The following is a 19,378-nucleotide window of genomic DNA, read 5'->3' on the forward strand; positions in this document are numbered from 1 at the left end:
CCTGCACTAGGCAAAGCACCCAGTTTGGCTTCAGTTGATCTTCAGCCTAGTGCAATGTCTACAATTAGTGGCTAACATGAGGAACATTACTCAAAGTAACCTCATTGAAATTAAAAGGGCAAATTAGGCATTGCCTAAATTTGAGTAATTTTTCTCATTCCTGTCAGGCAGTCTCCTGCTTTGACCATATAAAATCTACCTTTGACCATAAAAATACCTTGTGGATTTCAAGTCAGCTAGATTGGACTGAGTAAACTTTCAGTATTTATACTTCCAAAATGTAGGAGTAAAGCCATTTTTCCCTTCTATTATCTAAGCAGCTCTCTGTGTGTATTGAAACCATCTCACACCTGATCCAAATCTTCATAAACTCTTTGAAACACCATCTATAGATTTTACATATTGCAAACTGTTTGGGAACCCCCAGTATGCTCCCTCAAACTTTTGTTTACCATCTAGCCTGACAATGAATTTTGCTCACTGATACTTTTACTTTCTGATTAGTCCTAATAAAAGCAGTGCCTATTTTGAAATATGGGATTTTCTGCTAACAGACCAACATGGCTACCCATGGCTACAGTTTTCCAGCTCTACAATTATGTGTCCCTTTGACATATTTGAATGCTTTTTTTTTGCACTTTATTTTTATTGAGATCTTATTAGTTTTCTACATTACAATGTGACTTCCCATTCATCTTTCAACACAGTTATACTGCAACATCCATATTTGCTCTCATGTAAATATTTTCTTCGTATTTATATATCTGGTTATTATGTCCTAATCCTTGTGACATATTTGAATCCTGTTTAGCCATATCACACTGATTTTATTGGTTTCACACTTCCAATTTTACAACTTGAGTCTCCTCGTTTCTCTGTAAAATGAACCGTCTGTATATTGAAAACCTCTAAGGGTATTATCCACTGCTCAAAATATTTTTGTCACATTTCATGGTAACATTGATTCAAGGGGGGGAAATGATGTTTAATGGCACCCCTTTGAATGAAATGTGTGCATAATTGAACTGATACTTTAATAAGATAAGTACATTATTATAGGGATGAACTGTAAATTGAGAAACCATCAGTCTTGTGAGATCCTTGTGGATATGCCCTTGGGATGGTTTTATATTGCTAAAAATGTGGAAGAACAGGAAGACTGCACTGCAGAAAGATGGATGTAAAATAGGAAGGAGGGTGAGAAAAATGCTTTCCCTTTTTTCATAATGAGTAAGATGACACCTTTGGCTCAGGGCCTGTGAAATGTTGGAGATCCAGGATGATGTATATGGCATTTCACAAGAGTGGGTGTTCAAGAATGGTTTGGATCCAGCAAGCTCATTCTGAATGCACAGGGTAAACCATATCTCTGTTGGTGTTCCTAAAGAAAGGCAATGAGTTTAAAGCAATCAAATAGCTTCTATAGTTCTATAACGTGGCTGGAAAAACTGGTGATTGTTAACCTCACAAATGTGAAAATATTTTTGAACATTCATGGACTAATAGAAAACCAGCAGCTTTCTTGTCTTACTTTCAGCATTGGTGCCTCATTCCTGTTTTGAAAATGTTTCTATGTAGGGGCTGAAAATTGTCCATGGAGAATGTTCCCATACCTCATTTTCCTATGGGATATTTTCCATTTTTAAACATTATTTCATAAAAATTATTAGTAACTATGAATGGATATCAGTATAATATTAGGCAAGCTTGGTAATTTCAAAGTTGTAATTAATGTTTGTCAGTTGATTATTCAGTACATAATATGCTTTGTTGATTTATTGACTATTCCAATACATCCCCCTCACATAAAACACTCAGTTTGTTTCACTATAACACTTAAACTACATTAAGTGGTGTTATTAAGTTCTTCCTAATAAAATACTTTGGTTCAACTACTTGGCTGTTTAAAAATGTTTTTGAGAAAAATAAATATCAAATAAATGCAATGGTTTGGGTTGAGTTGTTTTTAAACTAAATGGGTTAGTCAAATAACAAGCTGGTTTTGACCTTTAAAGCCCTTAACGGTTTGGGCCCTGGGTATTTGAGGGACCGCCTGCTCCCAAGGGTTGCTGCCCGCTTGACGAGGACATCTGAGGGGGCCCTGCTCCGGGTGCCGACAATGAGAGAGGCCCGGCTGTCGTGCACTCGGGACAGGGCCTTCTCCGTTGCTGCCCCCAGACTTTGGAATGCTCTCCCAGAGGCCATTCGCTCCTCGGACTCCATCACGGCTTTTAGAAAGCTTGTTAAAACTTGGCTTTTTACCCAGGCTTTTACATAATCGTTTTTACTGCTGCTTCTGTGTGTTTTTACTTGTTGTACTGTTTTTATGCCTGTTTTTTTAATATGTTTTTATATTTTTAAGCTTGATGTTTTTATTGCCTTTATATTGTATGTTTTAACTTTTGTAAACCGCCTTGGGGTTGTCTTTTAATGAAAGGTGGTATATAAATGCAACAATAAATAAATAAATAAATACATGCCAAATTAGATCACAATCTATTTTCTTAGCATCACGAAGATTTTCATATGCATATGAGAAAAAATTACATGGGGAAATTTTTTCCAATTCCATTTTTTCTTTTTGTATGTAAGTAGCCAAAAAATGGCTTTGTAATGTTTCGTCTGTTAGAATCAGATATGAGGCACAGCTCTTTCAAAGAACCCAGGACTCCTCAATACCTTATACCTCCCCCGTCGATGAAGAGGGCATGCTGTCCTGGGCCTTTCCCAGACAGCAGGCTTAACAGTGATATTAAGTGGGGTAAAGTAGAGCGAGTTATGAGGTAATATATTAGCCGCAATAAAGATAATTAGAAGAAACCTGGGGGCTGTTCACATACGGCTGCTTTAATGGGGTTCCTGTAAGCTCCAGTGTTCCCTCTAATTTTTTTTACAATGGTGTGCAGAATGAGTTTTGTTCTGGGTGGCAGGATCAGGGCAGTGTGAGTGTATGTGCATTCAGAGTGGGGCCTTCCCGATTCAACCTGAGCAGGAATTAAAATCAACTGAGCCGACATCAAACTTGAGTGTGCATGCACATGGACATGCCTTAGAGGGAACACTGGTCACTTCCAAATTTTTCCCATGCACCATTCAAATCCATATAGGATGTGTCACTCCCAGAGTGTACCACTCTCAGTGGTACTTTATGGTGAACATAAGTAAGCTTTTCTTAAAGCCTCATTTTTTTCTTTTTCTTTTTAAACATTTGCTTGGTGATCTTGCAGAACATTGTTCTATGCACCTGCACAGTGTGAATGCATAGAACGATGGTCCTCAAGATCACCAAGCAAATGTAAAAGAAAAAAGCAAGGCTTTAAGAAAAGCCTTCTTATGTTCACCATAAAGTACTACTGGGAGTCAGAATCAGGAGGCTTTTCAAAAGGAAAAGAGACAAATTTTATTAAAAGAGGAAAATAAAATGCACCATGAAGGTGCATAGAATGATGTTTTGAAAGAGCACCAAGCAAATGTTTTATAAAGAAAAAAGTGAGAAAAGTACTCTATCAGCATGACCAGTTGTATATTGGATATATGAAACCGCAGAGGAAGAACCCTTCATCATGCACAACATAGCCAAGTGCTGCATGGCAACGTGCAGAATTCGTGAGTGACCAGAGTGATCGCAGCAGGCACCTACGCAGCCCCACTACTGCTCTACATGAAGTCCCAGACAGCCGATAGCCTTCGCTCGATCACAGCCCCCTATTTTTAAATACAGACTATCCAGTTTTCAGTTTTTAGCCCTTATAGTTTATACTCATAGTGTAGTATAATAGTACAATTTTGTATCTTGTGCTTTTATCATTTTAATAGCCTTATAATCTTCTATAATCGGCTTTTGTTATAATTTGTATAACCATAATTTAATAATTATAACTCGGTTTTTATAGCTTTATAGCTTTATTACATCGCAGGTCTTATACCTTGCAGTTGTAGATTTTATATAGTTTTATAATTTTTATAGTGTTAGAGGTTTTTAGAGTCTGTTATTTGCTTTTATGCTATTATGACATATATTTCTGTTTTGCTTGTATGCTGTTCTATGACTGCAATAAAGATGATTGATTGATTGATTGATATATGGAAGTATCTGCAAAAGCCACTGTAAAAGTGGAACTTTTTAGCATGGAGATAATGCAGGCTAAGCTCCAGTGCACAGGGGAAAACCTAAATCGTGTATGGAGTGCTCCCCAATATCTCACACAGACTTCAGTGTAGCTTGGTAACACTTCAGTGTAACTTGTAACTTCAGTGTAACCTGCTAACTTGGCAAAGAGGCACCTTTTAATGTGGTGATTCTCTTTACTTAGCAGGGGGAGAGGAACTGGCCCTATCCACCCCCAGCACAGTACCTCCAATGACTATTGCTGGTGTCTATCTTACGTTTCTGTTTAGATTGTGAGCCCTTTGGGGACAGGGATCCATCTTATTTATTTGTTATTTCTCTGTGTAAACCACTCTGAGCCATTTTTGGAAGGGTGGTATAGAAATCGAATAAATAGTAATAATAAATAATAATCTACCCCATGTGTGAATGCACACCTGCCCCTCCCATGGTGAAGCAAAGTAAAATTGCTGTCTGGGAACGGTCCTGGACATCACTCACACCATTAAAACATCCATATATTACTGTTCTGGTATGGGAGTCAGTTTGAATCCCCACTGGTATGTTTCCAAGACTATAGGAAACACCTATGTTGGGCAGGAACAATATAGGAAGATGCTGAAAGGCATAATCATCTCATACTGCGTAGGAAATGGCAATGGTAAACCCCTCCTGTATTCTACCAAAGACAACCACAGAGCTCTGTGGTCGCCAGGAGTCAACACCGACTCGACGGCACACTTTACTTTACTTTATGGGAGTCGGTCACAGAGTAACTATTTTGTGGTGGTAGTCATGGCAGAAAGGTAATGTATGAACTTGGCCTTCATTTTCTAATAGCCTTATTATCTAGTTGAATGTTTAAAATGGGAACACAACAAAAATCTATTGTAAAATTTTGAAGTGGGACTTTATGGCATGTGTTACAAATATTGTGAAGTACAGTTTGCCACTGTGTTTCTTTGATTTCCTATCATGTGACTGCAATGTTATTGAATCTAGGGAGACATTTCTTTAAAGAGTATGAAATTTAGTAGTGAACTATCTTTTATTATCTTTACTGTACAGCTGAAATGTACAGTAGCTATCAGACTACTGAATTCTAAGACAATGTAGATAAGATCATTTCTCTTAGCACTGCTGCTCCATGAGCTCTGATCCAGCATTTGGTAGTTGGATAACTGCAGAAACTTCAGGGTGGCAAAGAGCATCTTCGCTTGTTTCCATTCAGCTCAATCAAGTGCTTAGTAAACCAGATTGGAAACAGTTTCTGGTCTTATCAGTTTCACTTCCAACAGGATAACTTGCTGCGGGGTGCTGTTTCCTAATTTAGAAGGGATAGAAACAGACATGTGTCTACTGTGATGCTAAAGAAAGGAAGTACAGATTGTCCAAAGAATAGACGTTAAGCAGTGGGGGGGGGGGAATCCTCTAAGATCATGTTTTTGACAAGTCAAGACAGTGATGTAGGGAGAGAGTGCCATCTTTGTTTTGTTTTCAAGGGGTGGAATGAAAGCTCATATGCACACACACTAGTTTTTCAATATTCTGGACTGGTTCACTCTGAGCAAGGTGTCTCCTTGCAATGTAACCCAAGTCTTCCTTGGCTGTGGATTCTGATTGGTTAGAGCATGTAATGTCTGGCTCAGTGGGCCACGGAATGGAGAGTTAATGATAACTCTTGATCAAGGTGCAACATTTGTGATACTTTTAATTGACACTGGGCAACTGCAGCAGTATCTGGAGGCATGGTGGGTGACACATGGTGTCCTTCACATTATATTTATGGGAATTGCTGTGGCACATTGTATGGTAATACTTTGGACTATGTGAAGTGGCCCTCTCTGATCTGGAGTGGAGTGGGTGAAGTGCGTTTGCTGAAGTGTGCTGTGTTTGTAGTGATGTGAGCTAATGCGGTTGAACGTGGGCCTGGTTTCATATGCCTTGATGACAGTACAATTGGGTTTCTGTAATGAACTGTATAAAAGACTGCCTTTGAAATTAGGTCTCTGCAAAACTACAGAGGGGCCTATTTGGCCCTGAGGCAAATAGCCCAGTTTGTCCCATTTGGATCGACTTCAGCCCAAAGCTAAGCAATTTCACCCACAGGGGTTCAGTGGGGTTGAATTGGAGCCAGATTGGGCTTAGTCCTCCAAAGTGCCCCTCCCCACCCACCCAACCAGACAGACTTCTCTTTATTCTTTTTTGTTCTACGTAGTGAGGGAGCAGAAGCTGTGAACAATATTTTCTCTTTCAAAAGGACTGTTGAAAACCTTCTCCCCTTTTTCCTGTGCAGTCCTGGGAACAGCTTGGGTGCCCCTGGGAATTATAGTCTTGTGGGGTTTGGTTTTGAAATTTTAGCAAAAAAGACAAGAAGACTACAATTCTCAGGAGCACCTGCATCATTCTCAGGACTGCAGAGGATCAAGAAAAATGATACTCTTGAAGCCCTTTTGAAATAAAAGATGTGCTTGGCAGTTACTACTCCCTTGCTGCTGAGAACAACAAGGTTTCCAGAAAGGCCTGCATGATAAGTACAGGAGATGGGTAGGAGGGCTTTACATGGTTAGTGTTTTGGCCCTTTTCAAATCGGGGCTGAATTGAATAGGCCCAGCCACGTAAACCATTAAGTAGGTGCCACTTCCAAATAACTGAGGTGGCCTCCAAATTAAGTGAGGGTTGCTTTGAGTGTGGCAACCTGATTGCTGAACTGAACTCATTTATTTATGGTCAATGACCAAATAAACACTACAGCAAAGAGGAATACAGTATAATACAATAACATAAGTAAAAATTTAAAAACCAGTTTGCAGACACCTTATTTTACATGCCTCAGAACAAAAACAAGCAATCCTATGAGTAACTTCTTCATGCCACTCTCCTAAAAAATAAACAATAAAATGTTCCTCAGACCAATCTAAATGTTTCTTTTGATGGGGGCGATCTGAATGGAATGGGCAATATCATAGAAAGGGCAGTTAAACAAAGTACAGGTGAAACTCGGAAAATTAGAATATCATGCAAAAGTCCATTAATTTCAGTAATGCAAATTAAAAGGTGAAACTGATATATGAGACAGACGCATTACATGCAAAGCGAGATAAGTCAAGCCTTAATTTGTTATAATTGTGATGATCATGGCGTACAGCTCATGAAAACCCCAAATCCACAATCTCAGAAAATTAGAATATTACATGGAACCAAGAAGACAAGGTTTGAAGAATAGAACAATATCGGACCTCTGAAAAGTATAAGCATGCATATGTATTCAATACTTGGTTTGGGCCCCTTTTGCAGCAATTACTGCCTCAGTGCGGCGTGGCATGGATGTTATCAGCCTGTGGCACTGATGAGGTATTATGGAAGACCAGGATGCTTCATTAGCGGCCTTCAGCAATTCTGCATTGTTTGGTCTCATGTCTCTCATCTTTCTCTTGGCAATGCCCCATAGATTCTCTATGGGGTCAGGTCAGGCGAGTTTGCTGGCCAGTCAAGCACAGTACACTGTATACTTTTCAGAGGTCCGATATTGTTCTATTCTTCAATCCTTGTCTTCTTGGTTCCATGTAATATTCTAATTTTCTGATCATCACAATTATAACAAATTAAGGCTTGACTTATCTTGCTTTGCATGTAATGCGTCTGTCTCATATATCAGTTTCACCTTTTAATTTGCATTACTGAAATTAATGGACTTTTGCACGATATTCTAATTTTCCGAGTTTCACCTGTATGTGTTAGTGTTTCCACCTCAGAAGCTCCACATGGGCACAAACGTTCTTCCAAGGGGATCCCTCGAAATCTGCCCTCTGACACAGCTGAAGGGAGGACATTAAAACGGGCCTTCTCAGCCTGCGTGTAGGCAAATGTGTAAGGTACTGGCCTCTGGTAGTTTGAAAAGCTGAGATAATTATATCTGGACACACCTGGTTGCTAATGGGTACTAATTGTCAGGATGCCTTCGGGAAGAACTCAGTGTGCTGGTTTTGTTCTCGTAAAGCCCTACGTGGTGTGGGGCTAGGAGAGGGCTTTCTCTGCAGTTGTATCCAGATTTTGTAACTCCTTTCCAAGAGAGGCGTGTTCGAATCCTTCATTGTTTACCTTGTGCTGTGGGGTTAATCTTTTTACTCCAGAAAGCTTTTAGTCTGTAGCTGCTTTATGTGCTGACTTTCTGCTGTTTGATAATGTTTGTACTGCTGTGTTATGTTGTTTTTAAAGGTATTTAATTTTTTGTTTTTTTAATTTATTGTGATCTGCCTTGGGCATTGCGCTCTGTGATGGAATGGCCTGATATAAATGTCTAAAATAAATAATCTGAATCCTTAGCTATTGTTTGCTTTTACAATTATCAAGTAATAAATACACCTTGTGTGAATTGAACTGAAGGTGTGGTATCTTGGGATGACTGTATGAACAAATTCTTACCACTGCCAAGAGGGTATCAATTTCTGGTGCAACTTAGTGCGCTTCCTTACCATTGTCTCTTCTTAAGTCAGGGTCAAAGCTCTCTCTCTTTCTTCCTCTGTTGACTAGAATGGCACGAAGAAAGTCTTGGCATCGTGAACAGACAACTGCATAATGTTTCAAAGCCAGTGTAATATACATCTTAGTGGAGCTTGATTGATTACCACAGTCATTGCCATAAGAAAGCCAAGAAGGTCTGTGGGGAGGCCTGTGTAAGATATGAATTTATCATCCGCTGTGAAATAAAAATGATGGACAGTTACCTTCAGCCAAGTTGCTGCACTTTGTGAGACAGATAAAATGCAGTATCGTCATGGCAGCTGGAATGGATTGGAGTTGCTGGATGAAGCTGGCTGGCCCTTGGACAAACTGTCCAGTTAGCCTCTGCTCAATTCACCTGCTTCTATTTGGGGCACAGAACAGCGAATTAAGAAAACACTTTGGGTTAAAAGTGTGGGTGCTGCCAAGTTACTTGCCACTTCTTTATGAATATATTCCATTCGGACATCTTGGTGGCAAATGATGCTTAGAAAATAGGCCACAAGCGGCCCATGAGTTCCCTCATCCTTGTATGTGTATAGGCAGTGCCAGAGGGAATGGAAAGGGCAGCAGTGCCCCCCACCCCCAATTAGTTTGCCCGCCCTCCCATTGCTGACCTCTGTGGCTACTTGAAGCAAAAGCCATGTTCAGAGTGTGTTTCTTTATTATCGGCAGTCAATATATTTTTTTTTAAAAAGAGCAGTTCCTCATTGGCCCACTTCCATCTGTTGGTGAGAAAACCTGAACGGGGAAGAGAGCTTTGTCTTGGCTCTCTTCCAAGCCGCTGGCATGGAGCTGCCCCCCAGGAGCCTCTTCCTTTGTGGAGGAGGATCTGCAGCACCCCCTTCCCCGGCTCCTCCTGCCTTTTCGAGGTGGAGCCTTTCCAGGCAAACAGGAGGCTCCCACCACATCCGAAGCTCCTCTCTTGCAGCAACTCTTCAGCCAGCCTGTAAGTGGGGGCATTTTTAAAATTGGCTTATTGATTTCAGACTGGCTTTGTTGAAGTTTTATTATTAAGGAATAAAGTTTTGTATTTTGAGTCATTGGTTTTTAGTTATTTATTTGGGTTAGGACTTTTTGCTAACTGTCTTGAGCAATTTTTGGAAAAGAGGAGTAGAAATATTTAAGGAACTGAAGATGTATGCTGTCAGGTGGGACTTTGGGCCTTAAGAACCTGTCAGGAATATCATGATATAAAAGTGGCTTTGAGTGTGCTTTAGGGCTAAATGGCTGGATTTGGGGCCTATTCATATTATTCTAATCCATCACATATTTTATTGTTTTGTGATAGGGCTTTTACTTTCTGGCATCCAAAATCAAGGGGGGTGGGGAATCCTGAACTTTAACTCTTTCTCAGTATAGGTGCCACAAGGCTTCTGTCTTCTTCTTCTTCTTCTTCTTAGGCCAGATCCTCAATGAATGGACCTCAGTTGACTTAATTCTCTTAAGGCCCTATCCTTTGTGGGACAGGCAGGAATTCAGCAGATTACACCTTTCCAAATCCAGAAATAGAACTGCAGTTCTGGGAAAGGCTTCACTTGTTGAATCTATGCCTGTCATCTAGCTGTTAGGCATAGGAATGCCGCCAGGGAAACTTGCCAAGCCTAAATTGATTTCGTTGAAGTGCATTCTTGGGTGATCTTTAGTTACTACCTTATTCTTATATTAAAATCCATATATCAGATTGTGCAAACAAACGTGAATGATATAGAAGTGCCACTTTTCTGTGACAGAGGATTTTACCTCATCTACTGTATGTAGCAGCAGAAGTTCAATTTGAAGTTTTCCTATCACTTCACCTCCATGTCAGGAGAAGCTGCATCGGTTGAATTTTTGCTGCTAAATTGCTAAAGACAATGAAGCCCTTTCGTGAAACTGCTAAAGGCAGTGGAAAGAAAGAGGAAACAAGTCTGTTCACATGCCTACTACTTCAGGGCAAACTGAACATATTTTCCATTTTTATTTCACTAGTCAGAAAAACATGCACTAGCACTCAGGTACCAGCATCTAGAAATTAAAATAAATCATAAACTGGAAATTTATCCCAAGCAGGCTTAGTTGAAAGATAATACAATCAAAATCAGTAAGGCTTACTTCAGATGAAATGTTTATTCATTTTCTTTTTAAAAATAGTTTTCTATCCTGCTTTTCTATAACATCCTATTTCTCAGGCTTGTAGTTTGGGGATACTGCTGGACTCAGTTGTTAACTTGGATAGGAGAGGAGAGGAGAGCTGGTCTTGTGGTAGCAAGCATGACTTGTCCCCATAGCTAAGCAGGGTCTGCCCTGGTTACATATGAATGGGAGACTTGATGTGTGAGCATTGCAAGATATTCCCCTCAGGGGATGAAGCCGCTCTGGGAAGAGCAGAAGGTTTCAAGTTCCCTCCTTGGCATCTCCAAGATAGGGCTGAGAGAGATTCCTGCCTGCAACCTTGGAGAAGCTGCTGCCAGTCTGTGAAGACAATACTGAGCTAGATAGACCAATGGTCTGACTCCGTATATGGCAGTTTCCTGTGTTCCTGTGTTCCTGTGATCTCAAAGTATCAGCCATAGCCAAAAATATAGTTGCTCAACTTTGGCTGGTGGTGCACCAACTGTGCCCATTGTTGGATTGATCAGACCTGGCCATGATGACTCATGATCTGGTGATATCATGGTTGGATTATAGCAATGCACTCTGCGTGGGGCTGCCTCCAAAAAGTATTTGAAAACTGCAACTGGACCAAAATGCTATGGCCAGACTGCTGTCTGGTATTGGGATCACACAATCTTGTTACTGCATTGGCAGTAACAAGCTATATTGGCTGCTGGTCCATTATGAATCCAGTTCAAAGTGCAGATGTTGACATATAAACCTGCCTGTATTTTAAGATCTGCTGGAGAGGCCCTTCTCTGCATATCTGCCAATATCTAAAGTCTGGCTGGGATGTGAGAGAGGATCTTTTTTGTGGTTTCATCCAGACTCTAGAATTCCTTCTCTTTTGGTGGTGAACTATGAAGAAACCAGCTGAGAACATTTTCCAAAATTTCATTTCAGTTTCTCCTTGGGGGAACCCTGAAAACCCTGAAATTAGAAAAAGAATTTCTGCTTTAGAGAAAGGTCTCTTCTGGCCTTGTGCTGTTCTGTTACACCATTTCTGTTCTGACAAGCTTTTCATCTTGTGCAATGCTTGCTATTTTATACCTGCTGTTTTATGTGTGATTTTATGGTTTTACTGTGTTTGTTTTTATTAACTGCTGTCATTATGTATTTTAATGATTCTATGTTTATGTTTAATTATGGTTTTAGTAAGCCACTTTGGGTATTATTTTGATAATAGAAAGGCAGAATATAAATGGTCATAATAAATTAGGCCTCTCTCCTGTGTTTGTACCATTGAGCTACTGCCCTTAGGGGCCTGTGGCAAGTTTAGGGGAAGGACTCCACCCCCCCAGCTCCAGCCAGAGTGTGCCTGAGAGTACTGGATGAAAATGCCACGGGGGCGTTTAGCGTGGGACGTAGACACCTAAGATGTCAGGGGGAAGCTCTCTTCCACCCTGCAATGCACATTGTCTCTTCAGTTCCCACCAGCCCAATATTTTGTTTTGATACTGCCACTATGCATCTGAAGACATGTGGCTTGGGACTAGGAGTTGGGTTTCTCTACCAGTGCTTAGTCCTGGTTTATGTGAAGAAATAATAAAATGGAGGGGTTATTCACATGGCTGCACAGGCAGGGGGCGGGGAGGGTGCAGGGATCAACCTACTTTCTCCCAGACACCTGCTCTAAGCCTCGTGGTGCACAAGTCAGGCACCCACACGACCAGTGCTGCTCTTGGCCACACAGGTAAACAGAGGCCAGGGCTTGTTGTCCTGGCCTACAAGAACCCCACAGCATGCCGAGCGCAGTGCACTGGGGGAGTCCCCCAGGGGACAGGCGCTCTTGGCACCCGTTGCTGTGTCAGCCCAAACTGTAAGCAGCTTGCATTGGCACACGATCTCCAGAGCCGGGCTGAGGGTGCATTTGTGCTCTTAACGTTGGTTAACAGCTGGGCTTCGGCGCTGGGTTTAGTGCCGTGGCTCCTCTGGGATTCGCATGGAACCTGGCGGTTCTCGCAGGCAACCATGCCTAGGCTTGGCTGTTTGTGAGAGCAGCCCCAGAGAGTGCTTTTGAGCATCTGGAGAACATTGTACCCCAAACCATTCAGTAACACTCACACCCAGCGCCTAAGCACCATGGAATAGTTAGGAGACATAAGGGTATGAATTCCAGATAGTTTCTAGCACTTGAAACTACACTCCTCCATTTCTAAAAACTAAGCTTGTCACTGTATCAAGGAATCATTAGAGGTGCATATTTACCCTTCATGCGCTCAGAAGGGGTCCCATGATTACACGAACTGAGCACCATATGCTCCCCCGCTGGATATTGTCCACTGACTAAACAGGAATATGCATACAGATAGCTTTAGTGTTTATGCTGGGTACAAACAGATGTGTTGGTTCAGTTTCAGCTTAGTGTATATCTTAAAAATCTGCTGCTTTGCTAATATAACAGTTACTGCATATTTGTTTACTTATACTACCTTCTTTACAATGGACCTGTGAGTTCTGATTAGTGTCAAAGATTAATAAAAAATAAACACCACAGTATTTGCTTTAATATTTTCAAAGGGAGAGAGGCTATTGCTTATTTATCCCAAAATGCTTTTCTGGGGCATGAGATTTTTTTGCACCAGCCAGTATCACCAAATTAAGTCTGCAAAAAACCTCTTCCATTCCTTAGTGTCATTTGGAATTTGCCATTCCAGATTGCAAACTTGTGCTTTCATTATGCCACCTATGAATTTTTCTCTGTTCTCCTTTTTGTGTGTTCAACATTTAGTCTGAATGATGCTTCTGAACATGAGTGTTTGTGCATTACATTGAGATTTGGGGTTGGTTTTAATAAAGTATTGTTTGTATTCATCCTGTATAGAATTTTGAGACTAAGCATTTCTAATATTCAAAGCTTCGGGCTTTCCCCCGCTTTTCTTAAATCCATTTTCCATTGTTCAACACCTCTTTATAATGATTATGCCATTAACCACTGTTTTACAAATCGCTGCAAACGTGTTTGTTAGGAAAGAGAGGAAACAGTCCTAGGACTTTCCTGGAAAGGCTTTTTAAATGTGTGTATCTCACTCCTCTCTGTTGTTTCCCTCTAGACTGTACTCCCAATGGACATAGGGAAAACAAAAGGCCTTGTTTTCACTACCATGGAGTGGAGAAGCATCTGGCATTCTTAGACTGACTTTGCTAGTTTCAATACTGTGGAATATGAGCACTTATAAGCCTTCCTTTTGTCCCCTCCCCCCACTACTGGCTACACTCCTATTACTTTCTGAAAGATCAGGATAAGATTACAGAAGTATGTATGTGTACTCATCCTTTTGTTCGGTTTTTCTTTTCTTTCTTGGAGTCATTACACTATATTCTTCTCCAGCAGCAACTACAATGGCAGACCAAAACCAAATGCACTTTCCGGCCACTTAAAAAAAAGGGGGGGGCTCTTAAACCTCTAATGGGCATCATAGTTATATATTTAATATATACTTACCCAGTTTCTCCTCGGCTCCTACCCAAACTATAGGCTGCTGGAGATAATCATAAAAACAGCCCTGCTGGATCAGGCCCAAGGCCCATCTAGTCCAGCATCTTGTTTCGCACAGTGGCCCACCAGATGCTGCTGGAAGCCACAGGCAGGAGTTGAGGGCATGCCCTCTCTCCTCCTGTTCCTCCCCTGCAACTGGTACTCAAGAGGCATCCTGCCTTTGAGGCTGGAGGTGGCCCATAGCCCTCCGACTAGTAGCCGCCGATAGACCTATCCTCCATGAAGTTATCCAAACTCTTCTTAAAGCCATCCAGGTTGTTGGCTGTCACCACATCTTGTGGCAGAGAATTCCACAAGTGGATTATGTTTTGTGTGAAAAAGTACTTCCGTTTGTTGGTCCTAGATTTCCCAGCAATCAGGTTCATGGGATGACCCCTGGTACTAGTGTTATGTGAGAGGGAGAAGAATTTCTCTCTATCCACTTTCTCCACACCATGCATGATTTTATAGACCACTATTATGTCTCCCTGCAGTCATCTTTTTTCTAAACTAAAAAGCCCCAGGTGTTGTAGTCTTGCCTCATAAGAAAGGTGCTCTAGGCCCCTGATCATCTTGGTTGCCCTCTTCTGAACCTTTTCCAGTCCCACAATGTCCTTTTTTAGATGTGGTGACCAGAATTGTACACAGAATTCCAAGTGTGGTCGCACCATAGTTTTGTATAAGGGCATTATAATATTAGCAGTTTTATTTTCAGTACCCTTGCTAAAGATCGCTAGCATGGAATTGGCATTTTTCACAGCTGCCACACATTGAATCGACACTTTCAACGATCTGTCCACCACAACCCCAAGATCCCTCTCCTGACAGCTCAGATCCCATCAGCGTATACTTGAAGATGGGGTTTTTCGTCCTAATGTGCATCACCTTACACTTGCCAACATTGAACCACATTTGCCACTTTGTGACCCACTCTCCCAGTTTGGAGGGATCCTTTTGGAGCTCCTCACAATCCTTTTTGGATTTCACTACCTGAAAGAGTTTGGTATCATCTGCAAATTTTGCCACCTCGCTGCTTACCCCTGCTTCTGGATCATTTATGAATAAATTAAAAAGCACTGGTCCCAGTACAGATCCCTGGGGGACCCCACTTCTTACTTCCCTCCATTGTGAAAACTCTCCATTTATCCCTACCCTCTGTTTCCTGTCTTTCAACCGGATAGCACTCCACACATGCACTTGTCCCCTTATCCCATGACCGCTAAGTTTCCTCAGGAGTCTTTGATGAGGAACTTTGTCAAAAGCTCCTGCAAATCTAGGTTTCTTAGAGCAGTATTCAGGGCCCCTCGATGTATCTCCAGTGCAGCAGTGAGGTTGGAAACGGGCCTCCAGGGGGTGGGGGGAAAGAATCGATTTTAATCCTCAGTTATTGGTTTAGGATACATTTCTCCCCTCTGGGATTGATGCCTCTTATGTTGGCCGATAAGTTTCAATCCACCTGGACTCGAGCACTGATGGGTAAATTGTCATCACTCGGCCTCTCTGCTGAACATTTGCCATTATTAGATTACGATCAGGCCAAGGAGATCCTCAAACAGAGGGTCTTGGACATTGAACACCAAAACAATTTAAGCTCGATCCCGGAGACCATAAGAGGGTGCCTTGGTGACTTTAACCGGGAACCTGCTAGCTACCTCTTGTGTCTCTTGCTTTACCAAGCCATCACAGTGTTTTCCTCAGAACAAGATTTTCCTCAGAGCAAGTGTTTTCCTCAGAGCCTTACCATCAGCAGTTTTATCTGGAAGGTTTTTGAAAACCCCTCTGGCCAGTCAGTTATGCCCCTGTGGTTTACGTGAGCTCGAATCTGTCCACCATGTGCTGCTGGTTTGTCCTTTTTGTAAGATGCTGGTGCATTCTTATTTCTCCCTTGCTATCACGCTTTCCCAGCCGGGCAGAGGCGTAACTAGGGAAAATAGCGCCTAGGGCAAGCACTGAAATTGCACCCCTGTCCAAACAGGAATGATGGGACTTGTAGTCAACAATATCTGGAAATCCTTGTTAAAAGGAACACTGTACCATCTAGACATGGTTGTTGATCAAAACCTGAAAACATGAGCCATCTCTGTAAAAGACTTAGAACAACAGTCAGGAGTTATGCGAGGATTCCAAGTGTCATTTTCTCTGTCTCATCTCATTCTTTTTTTAAAAAACATGACTTTGTCCTAGAGGATCACCTGCCCAAATAGCCAATAGCAAAATAGGGGAAGAAGAAGAAGGTGGTGGTGGTGGTCTATAAACCAGTGAATGATTCCTGCCAGCTTTTGTCTTATAATGACTGTTGGCTCATCATGGGGTATACGTGCATTCACCACACCAGTGCTTACTTTGACAACAAGAGGGAGGAGGATACATTAGTTTGCCACACAAGACAGAGGCATTTGCAACAGGAGCAGACAGCCAAGTTCTGCCATGGCCAAAACCAGCCCCTGCCAGACTAAGAAATCATTGTAATTTGCCCCTTCCTGTCACAAGCAGTGTGCTGTTCTTTTATTATTGACTCTAACTCTCAAATATCCCAGTCATGGATGGAAAATTCAGGGTCAATTTACAAGAGACACATTTTCTACATGGAAGTTTCTTCTGTGCAGGTGTTGTGCAGAAACCCATGTGTAGTGACCGCCAGGGGCATAGCGAGGTTGGAATGGGCCAAGATGAGATTTTAAAATGGGCCCCCAGCCCCTCAAAGTCCAGGGCCTCCACACATCCCAGGCCCCCAAGGATTTAAGTCTGATATTTCAAAATAAGTATGCTGCCTGGAAATACATTTCACTGAATACACACATGTACACTTCACAGTATATAGTGATATACATTGAGTACTATATATTTGTGCTACTTTTAATGCCTAGAAGGTTGACTCAGCCTTCCATCCTTCCGAGGTCGGTAAAATGAGTACCCAGAATGTTGGGGGCAATATGCTAAATCATTGTAAACCGCTTAGAGAGCTTCCAGCTATAGAGCGGTATATAAATGTAAGTGCTATTGCTATTGCTATTGTAAGTGCTAGAACACACTAGCAACGCTAATTATTAAAATGGGACCCTCGCTGCAAATTAGCAAAGGAGACTTTCAACCATGCAGGGTGAGCCTATGTTTGTTTTCTCAGAATTCTGAACAAATTCAGTAAAGTTTGATTCCAGGAGGTTTTTCACACGAGGCTTTTAAAGCCCTTTAACACACATCTCCTCTGGAATGGAGGTGCTGCATTCACATGTTGGCCAGATTTACCCTGAAGTCCCTGCAAGTTATTGGAGAGCAGTTCACGCACAAGAAAAATAAAATAAAATAAAAGCACAACACATGCTTCATAGTTCTCACTCAGACCTTCTGGGTTGCAAAACAACTTGAACATAAGTGCATTTATAAATGAATGAATGAATGAATATTCCAGAAGTTTTTGTAATTTTCTGATATGAAACAAGCCACTTATAGGACTTTTTAGATAGTTTTTGTTTTTAAAGCCAGCACATTTTTCAGTCTGTTTTAAATTAAATATTCAGAGACTTCTCAGTCTTGCCCCACCACCCATATCAAAGCCCTGTGGCAAGCAAATCCCTATATACGGGGGTAACCACAAAAAGCAATTCACAGCCTACCTTGCAAAAGCTGTGCTGGAGGGTCTGCTGCAGGGAGCTCTGCCAGCCTCCTTCCTGGCTTGCTGGGGCCTGCCGGGTTCAGGCTTCAGGGAGGCCTACTCGGAGGCCTCTCTGGAAGCCCCGCCCACCCGCCGATCAGCTGAGAGGCCGGGAGAGAAGAGCTCTGCAGGCTGCTCCGATCCTGGGCCTCATTGCCGATCCTAGGTCAGAGCTGGAGGCAAGTGGCTGAGGGCCCTGGGGCTGGGCAGGTGGGCAATGGGGTGGGGGGTGGCAGGAACTGGCGTGGCACCCCCACCTCAGTGGCGCCTAGGGCATGTGCCCTGCCTGCCCCCCCCCCAGTTCCGCCCATGCAGCCGGGCTGCTGAATTTTGCACGGTACTCCTTCTTGCAGATAAGAACCTTCTACCACCTACAAGGTTGCCAGATTTTGTGCAGCTGCTGTTAAGATATGGATCTTAACAGCAGCTGCACAAAATTTATGCAGCTAACCTCCAGCCCTTCTTTTTAGATGCTGTTACATGAGGCTTTTATGTTGGTGTATTCTGTATGATTTACTACTTATCTGAATGTAGTATCGTCTGTTTGTATATATAACTGATCAATGATTGTAATAAAGCTATTCATTTATTCATTCATAACCAGTTTCAGAACACTACATAGTTACTCTGAATTTTGAAATAGTCAATACTGTCTCCTTAATTTCAGTCAGGACTGCATAATTTGTGACCTGTGAAGTCAAAAGCAGCCTATCAACCATGGACTCCGTAAACCTCCTGATTTGCCTGGAACTGCAAAAATGGGAGAGGTTTTCAATCACTGTTTTCAATCACTCATGCATACATGTTGGTGGGTTGTGTCTGACTTGGTGAATCACAAATTGTTCAGGCTTGTTCTAGTTCATATGGAATGCTGGGACCGTGATAGGTCTTCTGTTCTTATCTTAATAGGATTTTGGCCCAGTGGATTGTCTGAGAGTAACTAATGCTGCAGCATTGCTCAAATTAAGCAGGTATAGACCTGATTAGTCACTTGGACAGGAGACTACTTGGGACCTTCATGAAAGAGCAGAATGTTGAACTATCTGGCTCATTCTACATTGATTAGAAGGTTCCTGGCAGTATTCCATGAATAAAACTAGAGAAGATACTTTCTCTTAAATGAACACCTGAAAGAGTTACCGTAAGATCTAGTTCAGAAGGTATCCTGTGTGTGTTGTTACCACTGGAGGGATGGTTGCCATTCACTAGGAATAATGGTTGACATCAATCACAAATTGCATTCAATGAGTGTACAGTGTGCACAAGTACAGATCTGTACAGAGATACAGTTGTACACACACTATGTTGAACATAGGTACAGCAATACACTTTCTATATGTACCATGCATTTGAGGGGCCTGTTCCCATGTTCACTTTTAAAATGAACACTGGTACAGTTATTCACACAAAAACATGTTTGAGCTTGCAAACATCTGTACATTCAGACAACAATGTCTGAATAGGGCTTATGTTAATAGTATTCCTCAGGAGAAAGGGCTTT

At 41.8% G+C, this 19,378-nt stretch overlaps 1 protein-coding gene and 1 long non-coding RNA gene across 9 annotated transcripts in view; one reads left to right on the top strand and one right to left on the bottom strand.

The window, feature by feature from the left end:
• IKZF2 (IKAROS family zinc finger 2) overlaps nucleotides 1-19,378 on the top strand; it is a 168,206-nt gene that overhangs the window by 49,295 nt on the left and 99,533 nt on the right. The window lies entirely within an intron of this gene.
• Nucleotides 5,144-17,940, bottom strand: LOC128340884 (uncharacterized). Its single transcript, XR_008314058.1, has 3 exons — nucleotides 17,840-17,940; nucleotides 8,584-8,807; nucleotides 5,144-5,432 (listed from the first exon to the last, which is right to left on the bottom strand). It is a non-coding gene; the product is annotated as an uncharacterized LOC128340884 (long non-coding RNA).

Source organism: Hemicordylus capensis, chromosome 1, assembly GCF_027244095.1.
Source record: "Hemicordylus capensis ecotype Gifberg chromosome 1, rHemCap1.1.pri, whole genome shotgun sequence".
Classification (NCBI taxonomy): domain Eukaryota; kingdom Metazoa; phylum Chordata; class Lepidosauria; order Squamata; family Cordylidae; genus Hemicordylus; species Hemicordylus capensis.